The sequence below is a fragment of the Rhea pennata genome, chromosome 1 (genome assembly GCF_028389875.1).
Source record: "Rhea pennata isolate bPtePen1 chromosome 1, bPtePen1.pri, whole genome shotgun sequence".
NCBI classification, from domain to species: Eukaryota; Metazoa; Chordata; class Aves; order Rheiformes; family Rheidae; genus Rhea; species Rhea pennata.
Genome location: NC_084663.1, coordinates 143,811,332 through 143,823,085, shown reverse-complemented (window position 1 = coordinate 143,823,085; position 11,754 = coordinate 143,811,332).

The window sequence follows — 11,754 nt, the reverse complement described above, 5'->3', positions numbered from 1 at the left end:
ACAAAATCATAGAAAAATGTTTGAAAAATGAAGATTTGACCACTTTACATGTGTTATAGATTCTGAACATGATGCACAAATGGTAAATTCTGAAAAGTTATCTTCCATATAATGTCATACTTGCAGAACTCTCTTGCCTCAGGGTTATGAATTATTGTGCTGTGAACATTATAGGAGAGATTATTTACAATAAATCGTGTAAAACCCCAAATGTTTTGCAATCAGAATATGTCAAATGCTGAGGAATGAGGAACCCACTTTGGTTTATAACTTCCTTCAAGTATGAGCCAAAAACTGTACAGTACAGTACCTAATGGAAAAGCATCCAGACCAATCTCTATAAATACTTACCACAGTCTCATAAACTAACCTATTAGGATCATGTAACATTTTCATTTATATCTGTAAAACTGGTGAAAAAAATTACATGAGCTGAGATCTTTAATACTTTTTCAATATTTCTCATGTGCAAAATAATTTGTACTCTAAAGAATTGTTCAAATAATTGTTTGGCTGACTGTTATCTAAAATATGCCTCATCTGAATAATATGTACCATGTTTCCCCCAGTTCTCAATTTATGGTGTTAGAGGCATTCTTCTTTATTTCTCCTCTTCAGTCAGTATGCTGTAAAAATCTACTGAAATATTCTTGGGTTATAATGTGTGTTTTCACAATGACTGTGAAATTAATATAGGATCTTACATTAGTATAATGTCATAGTTATTTTACCCAAAGGTCAGGAGGTTAATTCTGCCACATTACTGACCTGCAATTTTTGATATATATCTAGGATTGTTGTTTATGCTGTATATCAACGTGGGAATTTAAAAAGAGAAACAGAGAACACCCTGCTGGAAAGGATGTGGGCAAGTAGGTCAACCCTCGCATTCTCTTGGACTCCCATGATTCAAGCATTTTGGTCGTAGATACAGAAAACTTAAAGAAAATGTTTGGGGGAGTGTTTGAAAAATACTCAGTATATTATGGATGGGTATTAATATTCTCACATCTACTGAACAGAAAACAGAAATGGCAAGCCAGAATATTAACGGTAGGAAGTACATGTGAACATTTTGGTGTTTAATAGAAAACTGTTCAACTACAAACCAAAATAAAATACAAGACACATGAGATGTGGAACAGACCGCAGGCAGATTTCTTCACCCTTAAAACAATTGGAGAAACACTGGACCTGATGCCAGAGAGTGAGAAATACACAGAACCTTGCACTAAAACTACATGACAGAGATTCATGCCTTGTTGGGACCGCATCCTTGCTAGCACAAACCGGTGTCTCTACTGCCTACAAATGATTTATAAACTGTTTCAGTGAATGTGGGTGTGGAGAAACTAAAAGCATAACTGTAAGTGCAATAAGTAGGACAGTTTCTGCATCTGATGACCAAACACTCAAACATTCAGAGCAGCTCTCTCTGCTGTTTAGTTCAAAGCTGTTATTTTTGTAAGGAAAGAAACAATGCAAAGTATTCTGGAAAATCTATTTTTATCAATCATCTGTGTCAATCAGTCATGTGTGTATATCATTTCAGTGAAAAGAACAAAGTCTTGTAAACTAATATTGATTAGAATGCCACATGGCTACTCTATGACTTAATTTCCGGACAGTCTATGGTTTGGTGATTGGAGGCTGGTTTACTGTAATTACTTATGGTAAAGACAAGGCAGATGTACAGTAGTGTCTGGATTTCATTTTGTTTTTAAGATAGAGCAGTCAATTACAGGGACAGGCTTTTAGGGTCAAGAAGCCATGTCTTTGTATATGGTGTCTTTTTAAAACTTAGACACAATGACAACTTTTTCAGTAAAAACTAAAAGCTCAAACTTTCAGCAGATCTGCTAACATCTTTCACTGCATGTTATTATCCTATAGTATATTGAGGAGTGTATAATTTTAGAGAAATTATATGAAAATTAATTTTCAAATGTTATTATAATTTGATAGGTCCAATTTTACATCTGCCGATTATGCTTAGCTGCTAAATACCCCCTTATCCTGAATTTTCAGTTAAAATGCCAACATGTAGAAGTAAGACTCATAATATCCATGTTGGGAGACAAGTGACAATGTTTCATTTTTATTAGTTTTGCATAGGTTTTGATGAAGAATATACTTTGTAAAGTTTGCAGTAAGATTCCAATGTGATCTGAGTAGAACGAGAGTGCATTCTGGTCAGACCATATAACAGGCTGATGCCAATAGCACTTTCTATCCTACTCATTTTTATGTTATTTGGAAACTCTTATGTTAATGGCTTTGACAAAGCTGTTGAAATGCATTGGCCAGTTTTTTTGGTTCTCACAAAAAAATTGTTTACTCAATGACAAACAAATTAGCAGTTTTGCACAACTCTGGTATTTCAAGGAGAAAAACCCTCCAGAGAGAAAGTTTAAATTACTGCAAAGAAAAAAAAAATCCTGAGAGCATAGGAAACCAGCACAAATTATGGCATGTTATAGGACACCAGCAGCGCTCGATAAAATGTACAGCACATTACAGATAATGAAGCTGACTAAAAGACACATCCCGTCTTTTGTAGCAATCCTCCAGATCAAATATTTTCCTCTTCTTGCTGATGACTGCCCTTTGAATTGTTTGGAAAATGCTGATTTTGGCTGCTCTATGACCTGCAAATACCAGCAATAAACTTTGCTTGTCAAGAATCTAAAGGGCTGCAACATTTACACTGACTTTTTCCCTAACACGGAGGGAGTGGGGAGTGTTAGGCCAGTGTCATTGCCGTAGGTACATGGCTGTGCAGACAGGCTTCCTCAGCCATAACATGAAGCCAGCAGTGATTTTATACACTTTCTCAAGAGTAGGCTGACGGTTTGGTTCTAGGTTTGGTCTTCATCACCACTTATTAAACACCTACCTTTGGTGACTGGTAGGTGTGTCCTCACCAAAAACACTCTCTATAATAAGTGGACAGAGTTAAAGGCCTTCCAAGGCAGATTTAGCCCATGTAAAGTCTCACTTGCTCCCCAGAAGTGAATGCTTTGCTCCATTACCTTCAGAGAGAGCCAAAGTGAAGTACTCTGCTAAAGAGGTTCTTCAGTTAAGTGTCTTAATTTAGGCCTTAAATTAATCTAGGTCTTTTTTATTCCTAGAATTACCCTGAGAAATGTTTTCAGTCCTTTAAATCTTCTTTGCACAGTTGAGAAAAGGCAGAGCCGTGGTGTCAGACCTTCCCACCCCCCCATTCTATGTTCTCTTATTAAAGGAAACAAAATGGTTTGGAAATTTATTCCAGACACAAGATTTTTCCCCTTAATGCATATTTCTGATGTAGCCACATGCTGGGTTCTTTACATTAAACACATTTAGCAATTCAAGTTTAGTTTTAGAAACAGCCTGCTTTGTTTTCTGTTCTTAGTTGTTTTCTTTTTTTCGTTTTTAAAACCATGAGTTTACTTTTTGTACGCCTTGTCCTTTTAAGGAATGCAGGCTTCTTCTTCCATCTCCTATTGTTTATTTAGTGCTTCATGGAAACACACTGATCTTTGTAGCCAGCAGCCCATTGTCAGCCTCCTTGGGTTGCCTCTGGCATCGTAACTTTTAAAATTACAATTTCCATCCATTAAGAGGTAACTTAATTTTGGATGGGATTCATCTCATTCAGCTTTAAGTGTCTAAAGATAAAGTATCTATGCCAAGTTAGCTAGTTATATAGGCTCCTTGTGTAGTTAGCAGGAACAAAGGGATCTCTAGAAGGTTATTTTTCCTGCCAATCCTCAACACTATTGTCCCTATATGTCTCTCACCATTGACACAAAGTGCCTCGAGGATGAACTTAGGCTCTGTATGGATCCTCCCTGCTGGAAAGTGTTTCATATTTCCAGGCTGACCTTCACAAGGAAAAGGGTGAGCAGTATCCTTTGTGATAATGCCCCCAATCCATAGACACTGCATTGTACAAATAGTGCTTTGGCATAAGGTCGATTTGTTTTGGTCTAGCCTAAATCTTTTATGAGATACTAAATTTAGATTTTCAGTGGGAATAAAACTGTTCACACGCACCTTTGCACCTGTTTAATTAGAAGAGTAATGCAAAATGTATTAAGTCAAACTGACGCAAGTCTGAACACAAACAACTCTAATGACTTCTCTGATTCTCCTTTATGCATCTAATTTTCCTGTAGAAAGCTGCTCAGGGCCATAGGTTTTGTGTTGGCCAAAGGCTAAACGCTTCTAATGCTGTTTTTCCTTCTCAAGACCACGAATACAGTGTATTTCTTTTGCAGTTTCTCTTTTCCAGATTCTCTTTGTGTTATTATAGATTCCCTCTCGGGATCAGCAAAATAATATGTGAAGAATATTACCGATATAGAAGCTTGCTTCAGGGTTATCTTTAGATATCTAAGTTGAACTCTACAAGTGAGGTACTAAATCTGCCTTAAGATTATCAATACAAGAACAAGTGAAAATGTATGCTTTAAAAATAGCTTGAACTCTTTTGTTCTAGAGACTGGAGAGGAAACTAAACTAGGCTCTGCAGTCACTATTGCAACACAGCTGGCTTCACTGAACCTGAACTGATGCAACTGAGAACAGGATAAGGCTCCACATGCTTAAAACAGTCAAATATTATGAGGTGTGCAATAGTATCATATGGGTAAGGCACAATAGGAGATACAAATAACAGCTCATTTTACCTATAATCGTCCTGAGTGATGATATACTACTGTTAGATTCTTTGACTGGGGTATATAAAATAATAATTTTATAATAACTTAGAAAAATGAAAATACAGTAACACTGTATATGTAAGACCTAAAAATCAAACCTCTGATACTCCTTATCTAGTACATAATGTCTTTTGCTTGGCTGCCATTCCATCAATGTGCTAATAACACTTGTTTTATTGACTTCCTCCCTGCCGAAGTCCACACAGAGCTCAGTTATTTCCAGAGAGTAAAGTCAGCATTCACTACCTCGTTTGAAAGAGTAGCTGGGTATTAAAGCTACTGGTAGTAGTCCTGTTCTTAGAGATGATGGAATGAATCTAAAAATTTTATGAGCTGTGTGAGATTTACACCAAGAAAAATGTCTATCTTTTTCTCTTATTTTTACAATAAAAATCTATAGGTGAAACAAAGTTTAAAAGTCTAAGGTATAAAGTTTAAATTGTTCAGCTATTTGTAATTTTTTTTGCAAAGTTCTAGTACTGCATGTTTTTCAAGGAAACTTTATAGTCTGTTTCAAGAAGATTTGGATATATGGAACCTATACTAATTCATTTTGTCCTCTAAGTTGTTCTGCCACAGAGGAGTTTTTAAAATTTCATGTTTTCAAAATAAAAACCTTTGCTATAGTTTGTACATAAAACAATATCCTGTTTTTTTCATATTTTTTCCTTCAATTAGCTAGTCTTGCACAATAAATTTCAGTGTTTTGTTACTAATAACTAATGAATAACAGGTAACAAAAACCACAATCGCGTCTTGTACTCATTAAGAATTGGATCGAACTACTTGCGCATCGCATGAAACACGCCATCACATATAGACAACAAGAAGTGTCTGGGGCAGCATACATTATTAATTAAAGCTGAAGCTGGACTTCTGTTGTGGCAGTCACGACTCTTATGTTCTATTACTTTCATGTTCTAAAAATACTATTCATGACTTGTTGGTTTATGATTTCTGTGTGTGAGCTGGTGGACAGTGGATACATTTCATAAGGGGCAGTAAGCCTAAATCTTGGCCTAATTAGTAGAGGGAACAAGTTCAGCAAAGATATGGCAACAAAATAAAGCCTTTCTGCTTGAAAATGAGAATCTAGGCATGGCAGCAGTCAGTTTCTGGCACCTTGAACTCAACTGGATGAAGCTGAAACTTCTTTCATTTCCCATCTTCCAGAACATATGAAAATCTCTGGATATTTTATAGCCTCTTCCATATTTCATATTCCTTTAGACTTCTGGTGCTTCTGACATAGAAGGGGGAACATCTGTATTCTTCATATATACCCTTTGGCTTGTGTGGCAACCTACTTGTTGCAGATTTCCTGCCAGCTCCTGGATTTCTCTACAGAAATACTTTTCAGTCACTTCCTGCTTGCATTATTTGAATAGTCTGACTGCAGAAACAAAGACTGACCTCCTTTTTGGAAATAATTCACTTCATCTTGTAATGAATTTTAATAAGATCAGCCCCATCATGTTCTTCCAGGATAGAGGTAGTTAGTTAGACAATGAAGCTGTTAACATGATACTTTCCAGTGATTGGATTCTTCTTTTCAAAAGTAACTAATAAAAGGCAGATGTGTATTCTGTTAGCATGAATAGCTGCACGCACCTAGCAGCACACAGCTGGATGAAGTACTGGGTAAGAAGGTGGACTTCTGACAGGAGCTTTGTCAGAGGTCTATAGGTTGGTTACTAGGAGCACAATCAAATGTATTCCTGGAGTCACATTTCAACAGATGAAACTCTTACCTGGATGCTTCAAGCTGAACAGTTATATTCTATGCTAAAGCAGATGGAGAATGCAAACTTAGATAACTGCTGGACTTTAGATGGTGGCCAGTTACTGGCAGCTGAAGGGCAGTGACTTCCTAGACCACTTTGGCTTAATCTTCGTGATTCTGATTCTGCCTGGGGTAGTTTCAAGTAACAAGTCACAAGCAGAAGTCATTGTGCAGACTACATGCTTCTCTTTTGGGGTCACAGAACTGACACTCACACAGTGAAATAGTCATGTTGCTAATAAGCCACATCATTGACCTAAGGAAGTTGGAGTTCTTTACTCTTGCAATTGCAACTACTATTTTATGGTTTGGAGTCCTGTTCTTGATTGGACATTTCTCCATAAGCTAGTCCTCTTATGCAGAGACAGGCTTTTTCTATCCCAGTGAATGAGGTCACCTACAACGGAATTTCTTAACAAACCCGTCATGAAAGACATGACTCAATGACAGTCATTCTTATGTTGTTAGTGGGAGCAGAGCAAGTGTAACAGCTGATAGAATGGTGCTATTAGTGTTAGATTTTAAAATTCTATATTTGCAAAATCAGACAATTGAGAAATCAGGCCAATTAATTTATCTTCTAAGACATTTTTCCCCTCAAATGAAACTGTTATGGGTGGACCTTCCACCATCACACAGCTTTAATGGAAATGCTTTATATTTATAAATATGAAAAAGACATTAGTAAATTTATAACACTTCATGAGATCTATCTTTTGGCCAACACAGTATTTTTCAATAATGTTTGTTCTTTTGGTTGCTTCGAGGCTCTATTTGCATTTCTGAAAGATGCTTCTTCTGCCAGTTTCTGAAATTACCAGCATTTTCCAGGGCCATGATCTACTTTGACTAAAGAAAGTCTGAATAAGGCTGATGTTCAAGGAACATGTGTTTTGAATTGAAGAACAATGATACAGTTTTGTTTGCACTCATAAATAATGAATCTTTTTCTGACCACAAGTAAAGATTGTCTAAATTAGTCTCCCGATTCAGTAATTGATCTGAAGTGTATGCTGTGTCAGAGCTATCAATATACTGATGACTACATGCATCTAAGAGAGCTACAATAGTGTTTATGAAGGGCATTATAAAGAATATAAAGGGGTTTAGAAATGAGCTTTGTGGATTATCTTCAGTTAATGGCAAGGCAAATGTCATTTTATGGACCTAATTTACTGAACATTAATAATGCTACAGTTGAGGTAAATCATTTTAATGGCAAGATTTATGTGAATAGCACTAGCACTAATTTACCAAAGGAATTTACAAAATCCATTTAGCTCTTCTAAAGAGGCGCTAAGTGGATGTTATGGCTTGGTTTTAGACTGACATTGTCACAGGGCAGTGCAGCCTGGCTCTTTCTTTCTCCCTTGTGCCTGTACATAGCCAGGGCCAGAAGATGAGTTCAGCAATAGCACTTTGGTGAGTCAGAGAATAGTGCTGAGTGATCAACCCACTTTTCCTGTGCCCCCAGCAAGAGCAGCTGACTAAAGTGATGCCAAAGTGATACTGAAGAGGTGCTTGGGGATTGCACCTTCAGCACAATATCCCTCATATTAAATGCATTTACCTTCAGATAGCCAAACTAATGTGAAGTTTTTGGACCCTTTAGGGATGAAGACTGTTACTGAGAGAGCAAGATGCTGGAGATCCTCTATGCCCATGTCTATTCTGCTAATGAAATTATTATCTGCTGTATTAAATACAGAATAAGCTACAATATCTATGGTGTGAAGGTATCCAAGATGGTTGGAGTGAATTTCTCTTCCCAAAAGATCACTGTGTCTCCTTAAGCAGGAACTCTCATGGCACATATGGCACACTAAGCGAGAAAGACTTGAGTTAATGAAGTTCCCATGCAGAGAGATGATCTAACAGAAGAGATGTAACAGAGAGATGTAGCAAAAGACATGTAACAGAAACACTGCAACCCTCCCCTCCCCCCTTAGAAAGAAAAGCAGTGGTTTCTGCCTTTTCAGGATCAAATGTAGAAGCCGAAGGGTTTTTTTGGCCTTAGCTTTCAGTTTGTACAGGCAGCCACCATAAGGAAACTCTTCAAATATAAGGTAATACGAGCAAGAAATTGACCACTCTTTAAACTGCTCAAGCTGGGGAAAGAACGAAAATAAAAAAACCTAAGAAATTGCTATTTCTCTTTTAAGTATGTGGAAATTATTTGGACACTGTGGCAATAGGGTATAAGTAGAAGATAGAAAGATGGTCCACGGAAAAAAAAGATAAGCAAGTACAAAAGCGTTTACCAATCAGGCGTCTAGTATGAGCATACAGGCATAATTATCAATTTAAAAATGATTGCATGAAGCATTTGATTATTCAAGGGAAGTTATGGGCTCAACTGAGTGTGAGATTTTATGCCTGTCTGTTGGAACTGGTTGTTTATGATGTGACATTCTTTAATGGTAAAATGAAAAACAGCACAGTTCTGTGCCAGGGTCATAAGGGGAATGCATATTTATGAAGCAAAATAAATATGAAGATGGAATGTCCCACTCCCTTTCCCATTCCTCCCTCCTTTTTTTTTCTTTTCTTTCTTTTTTTCTTTTTTTCTTTTTTTTTTTTTTTTTAACTCTATGAGGTCCATGACATGCAGTTTACACTGGCTCATATACAGTGTGGAACAGCTCCTGTCTTTGTGTTCAGTTTTGAACTTGGTGTTGTATTGCTAATACTCACTTTGAGGAGTGATGTGAAGGAATACTCTCCAAATGGGTGCTCTTGGAGGGACAATTTGTCCTTTATTGCTTTTAGAAGATTCATGTACTCCTAAAACGATGCAATAAGCTGGTTTTACAGAGCTATAGTTCTATATCAACCATCAATTTTAAGGAAATGTATGTAACTCTTTCCCTGCGAATATCTTGCCATAGCATTTCCATTTATTCTATATTGTGATCTGTAATCCAATTACTCTCAGGGAAGTGCTTTAGTCCTCCTTTTACAAGTGAAGGCCCAAGAAAGAGCCAACTAAAGGATTCAAAACAAGGCTATGGGGTAAGGAGTCAGGCTTATGTCCTTAGTCTTTACCTTAAGTACCAGGCTGATTTTCCTCTTCCTAATGTTCTCTAATATCCACTCTTTGCGGCTCCTTATCCACTTGTCAGTATTGGATGGTATTTGACATATGCCATCTACTCTTTTCATGGTTTGCCAGGCTGTAATTTGGGTAGATTTGATGCCCTAATTCCTCCTCTCTAACTTCAGGCACATAACTGAAGTGCTTAAGCTAGCAGCTAAGTCCCCCAAGGTTCCTGCCACAGAAAATTGAGGGAAATAGGTACTTCTGGAAAATGTTTCAGCCTTCCTAATTTCTAATTTACTTTTGGAGATGTCAGTCGCCTTTTCACTAGAGAGGAAGTCTAGGCTGGGTGTTCTCCTTGCTAGGGGTTCTGTTAATATCTAAAGTTGAATGGAATGCATATAAGTTTAGTGTTTTGATGGAGAGGCAAAATCTAGATATCTTGCAGAGCCTGATGGGATCATGATGCATTCTAGCAGTCATTAACAAACAGAACTGCTTTAAGGAGTTGTGAGTAAATTGAATGCAGGAAGGCTGCTAGCATTCACCTTTAGTCATTCATTGAGCAGGTATTGTGTAACTCTGCCAAAAACACCTCTTTCCCTGCAAAAGTCTGTTTTTCAGTCCTGGGCACAGATAGTTGTCGACTGTATCAAATAATGAGGTGTTTTTTGTAGTGTGTACAAATGAAGATGAGAAAAGTGCATTCCTTGTAAATGCATTCTCAGAGGGAAAAGGAAACCAGAGTTCTGGATGAGACATGACACATGAAAGCGTTCAGTCTGACTCATATTACCACTAACTCATCATCACCTTTCCCAATAAAACCAAGCTGCTTAAAAATTGTGTTGAATATTTTTTCCCAGAGAGGAACAATATTTCAGGTGACAGAGAGAGAACACAGCAGACAGCAAAGAATTCAATATGGATAAAATACTATGTTTTTACTCTATTTTTTTTCTTCACTGCAATTTGGTTTCTTCTGAATTCTTTATGGGCTATGTTCTACAGGAGAAAAATGCCCTAAAAAAACAAGCCTAAAGAAGCAAAGTAAATTTCAAAGACAAACAGAAATGAAGAGAGAACATTCAACCAACCAAGAGGAAACATATCCCTCCTTTGAACTGAGCGTTCAGTATGAACTGGCAATACTTTCATTCAGACCGTTCCTCACAATTAAGTACAGCACTGATGAAAACTCAGAGAGGAGATCAACGATCTGTTCTGGAACCCAGAACCCAGAGCTTGAACTCATAATGGAAAAATCAAGAGCAAATGCTTTCTAAACATGGGGCTCTTGTAGGGATGAAAAGAATTGCTTCAACAGCCTGTTTATTTACCAGCAAAGGTACTTGTATTTACTGTGTACTGAGAACAAAGATTCAGCACTGGTACCTGATTGCTTTTTTTTCTGTAGCTCTGCTATCATCATAATTAGCTGAGACGTGTTCCCCAAAAGAAACGGAAAATGGGCCAAACTGCAACTTGCCCACAACCAAGTGGGTCAAAGCAAAAGAATCACAGTGAACTTTTTCCTCCTTGTCACCAGCATGGTGACATGCTCTCCCGTAGCATGGAAGAAGCTGCCTTCCTGCCACGGTGCCTGCAGTGTTCGACAGCACATGGTATCCCAGCTCCTAGCTAAGAGCCTGTGCTCTAGGTTCCTTCCAGAAATCCTACTCCGAGGTGTCCTGAACCTCATCTTGGTGACCTCGGTGGAAAAATTTTACCTGAGAGCTTTCAAAAGGCAAGATAGTTTAGTAATGCCATACAGGTGAGTTTTATTGTTGGGAGTCAGGATGCTAACAGAAAGATTTGTTTAAGTGGTTTATATTCTGCGTTAGTTCGTGAGCATGGGTAATGCTTTTTTGGCTTTATTTCCCTAAACAATTTTTAGACAACTGATCACCTTCAGACCTATAACTGGAGGGCACATCTGTCCATCTAATTGTGTGCTTGGATATTTGTGAGTAATGGGCTCAAAACACAGATACTGAAACCTGTATTTGTAACCCAAGAGACCAGTAAGGGACATTTTCTTTAGCATGGGCACAATCCCATTGAAATTTAAAAGTGCTTTGCTGGACTGGGGTCAGGAAGCTCATCACTTTTTTGTTTAGAATCAATGCTAAGGGAGCCCAGAGATGCATCCATTCACTATAGCAGCACCAGGCAGCCAGAGCCTTCTGGTGAGTCTTGTCCATTGTTTTATATTCTATTTATAT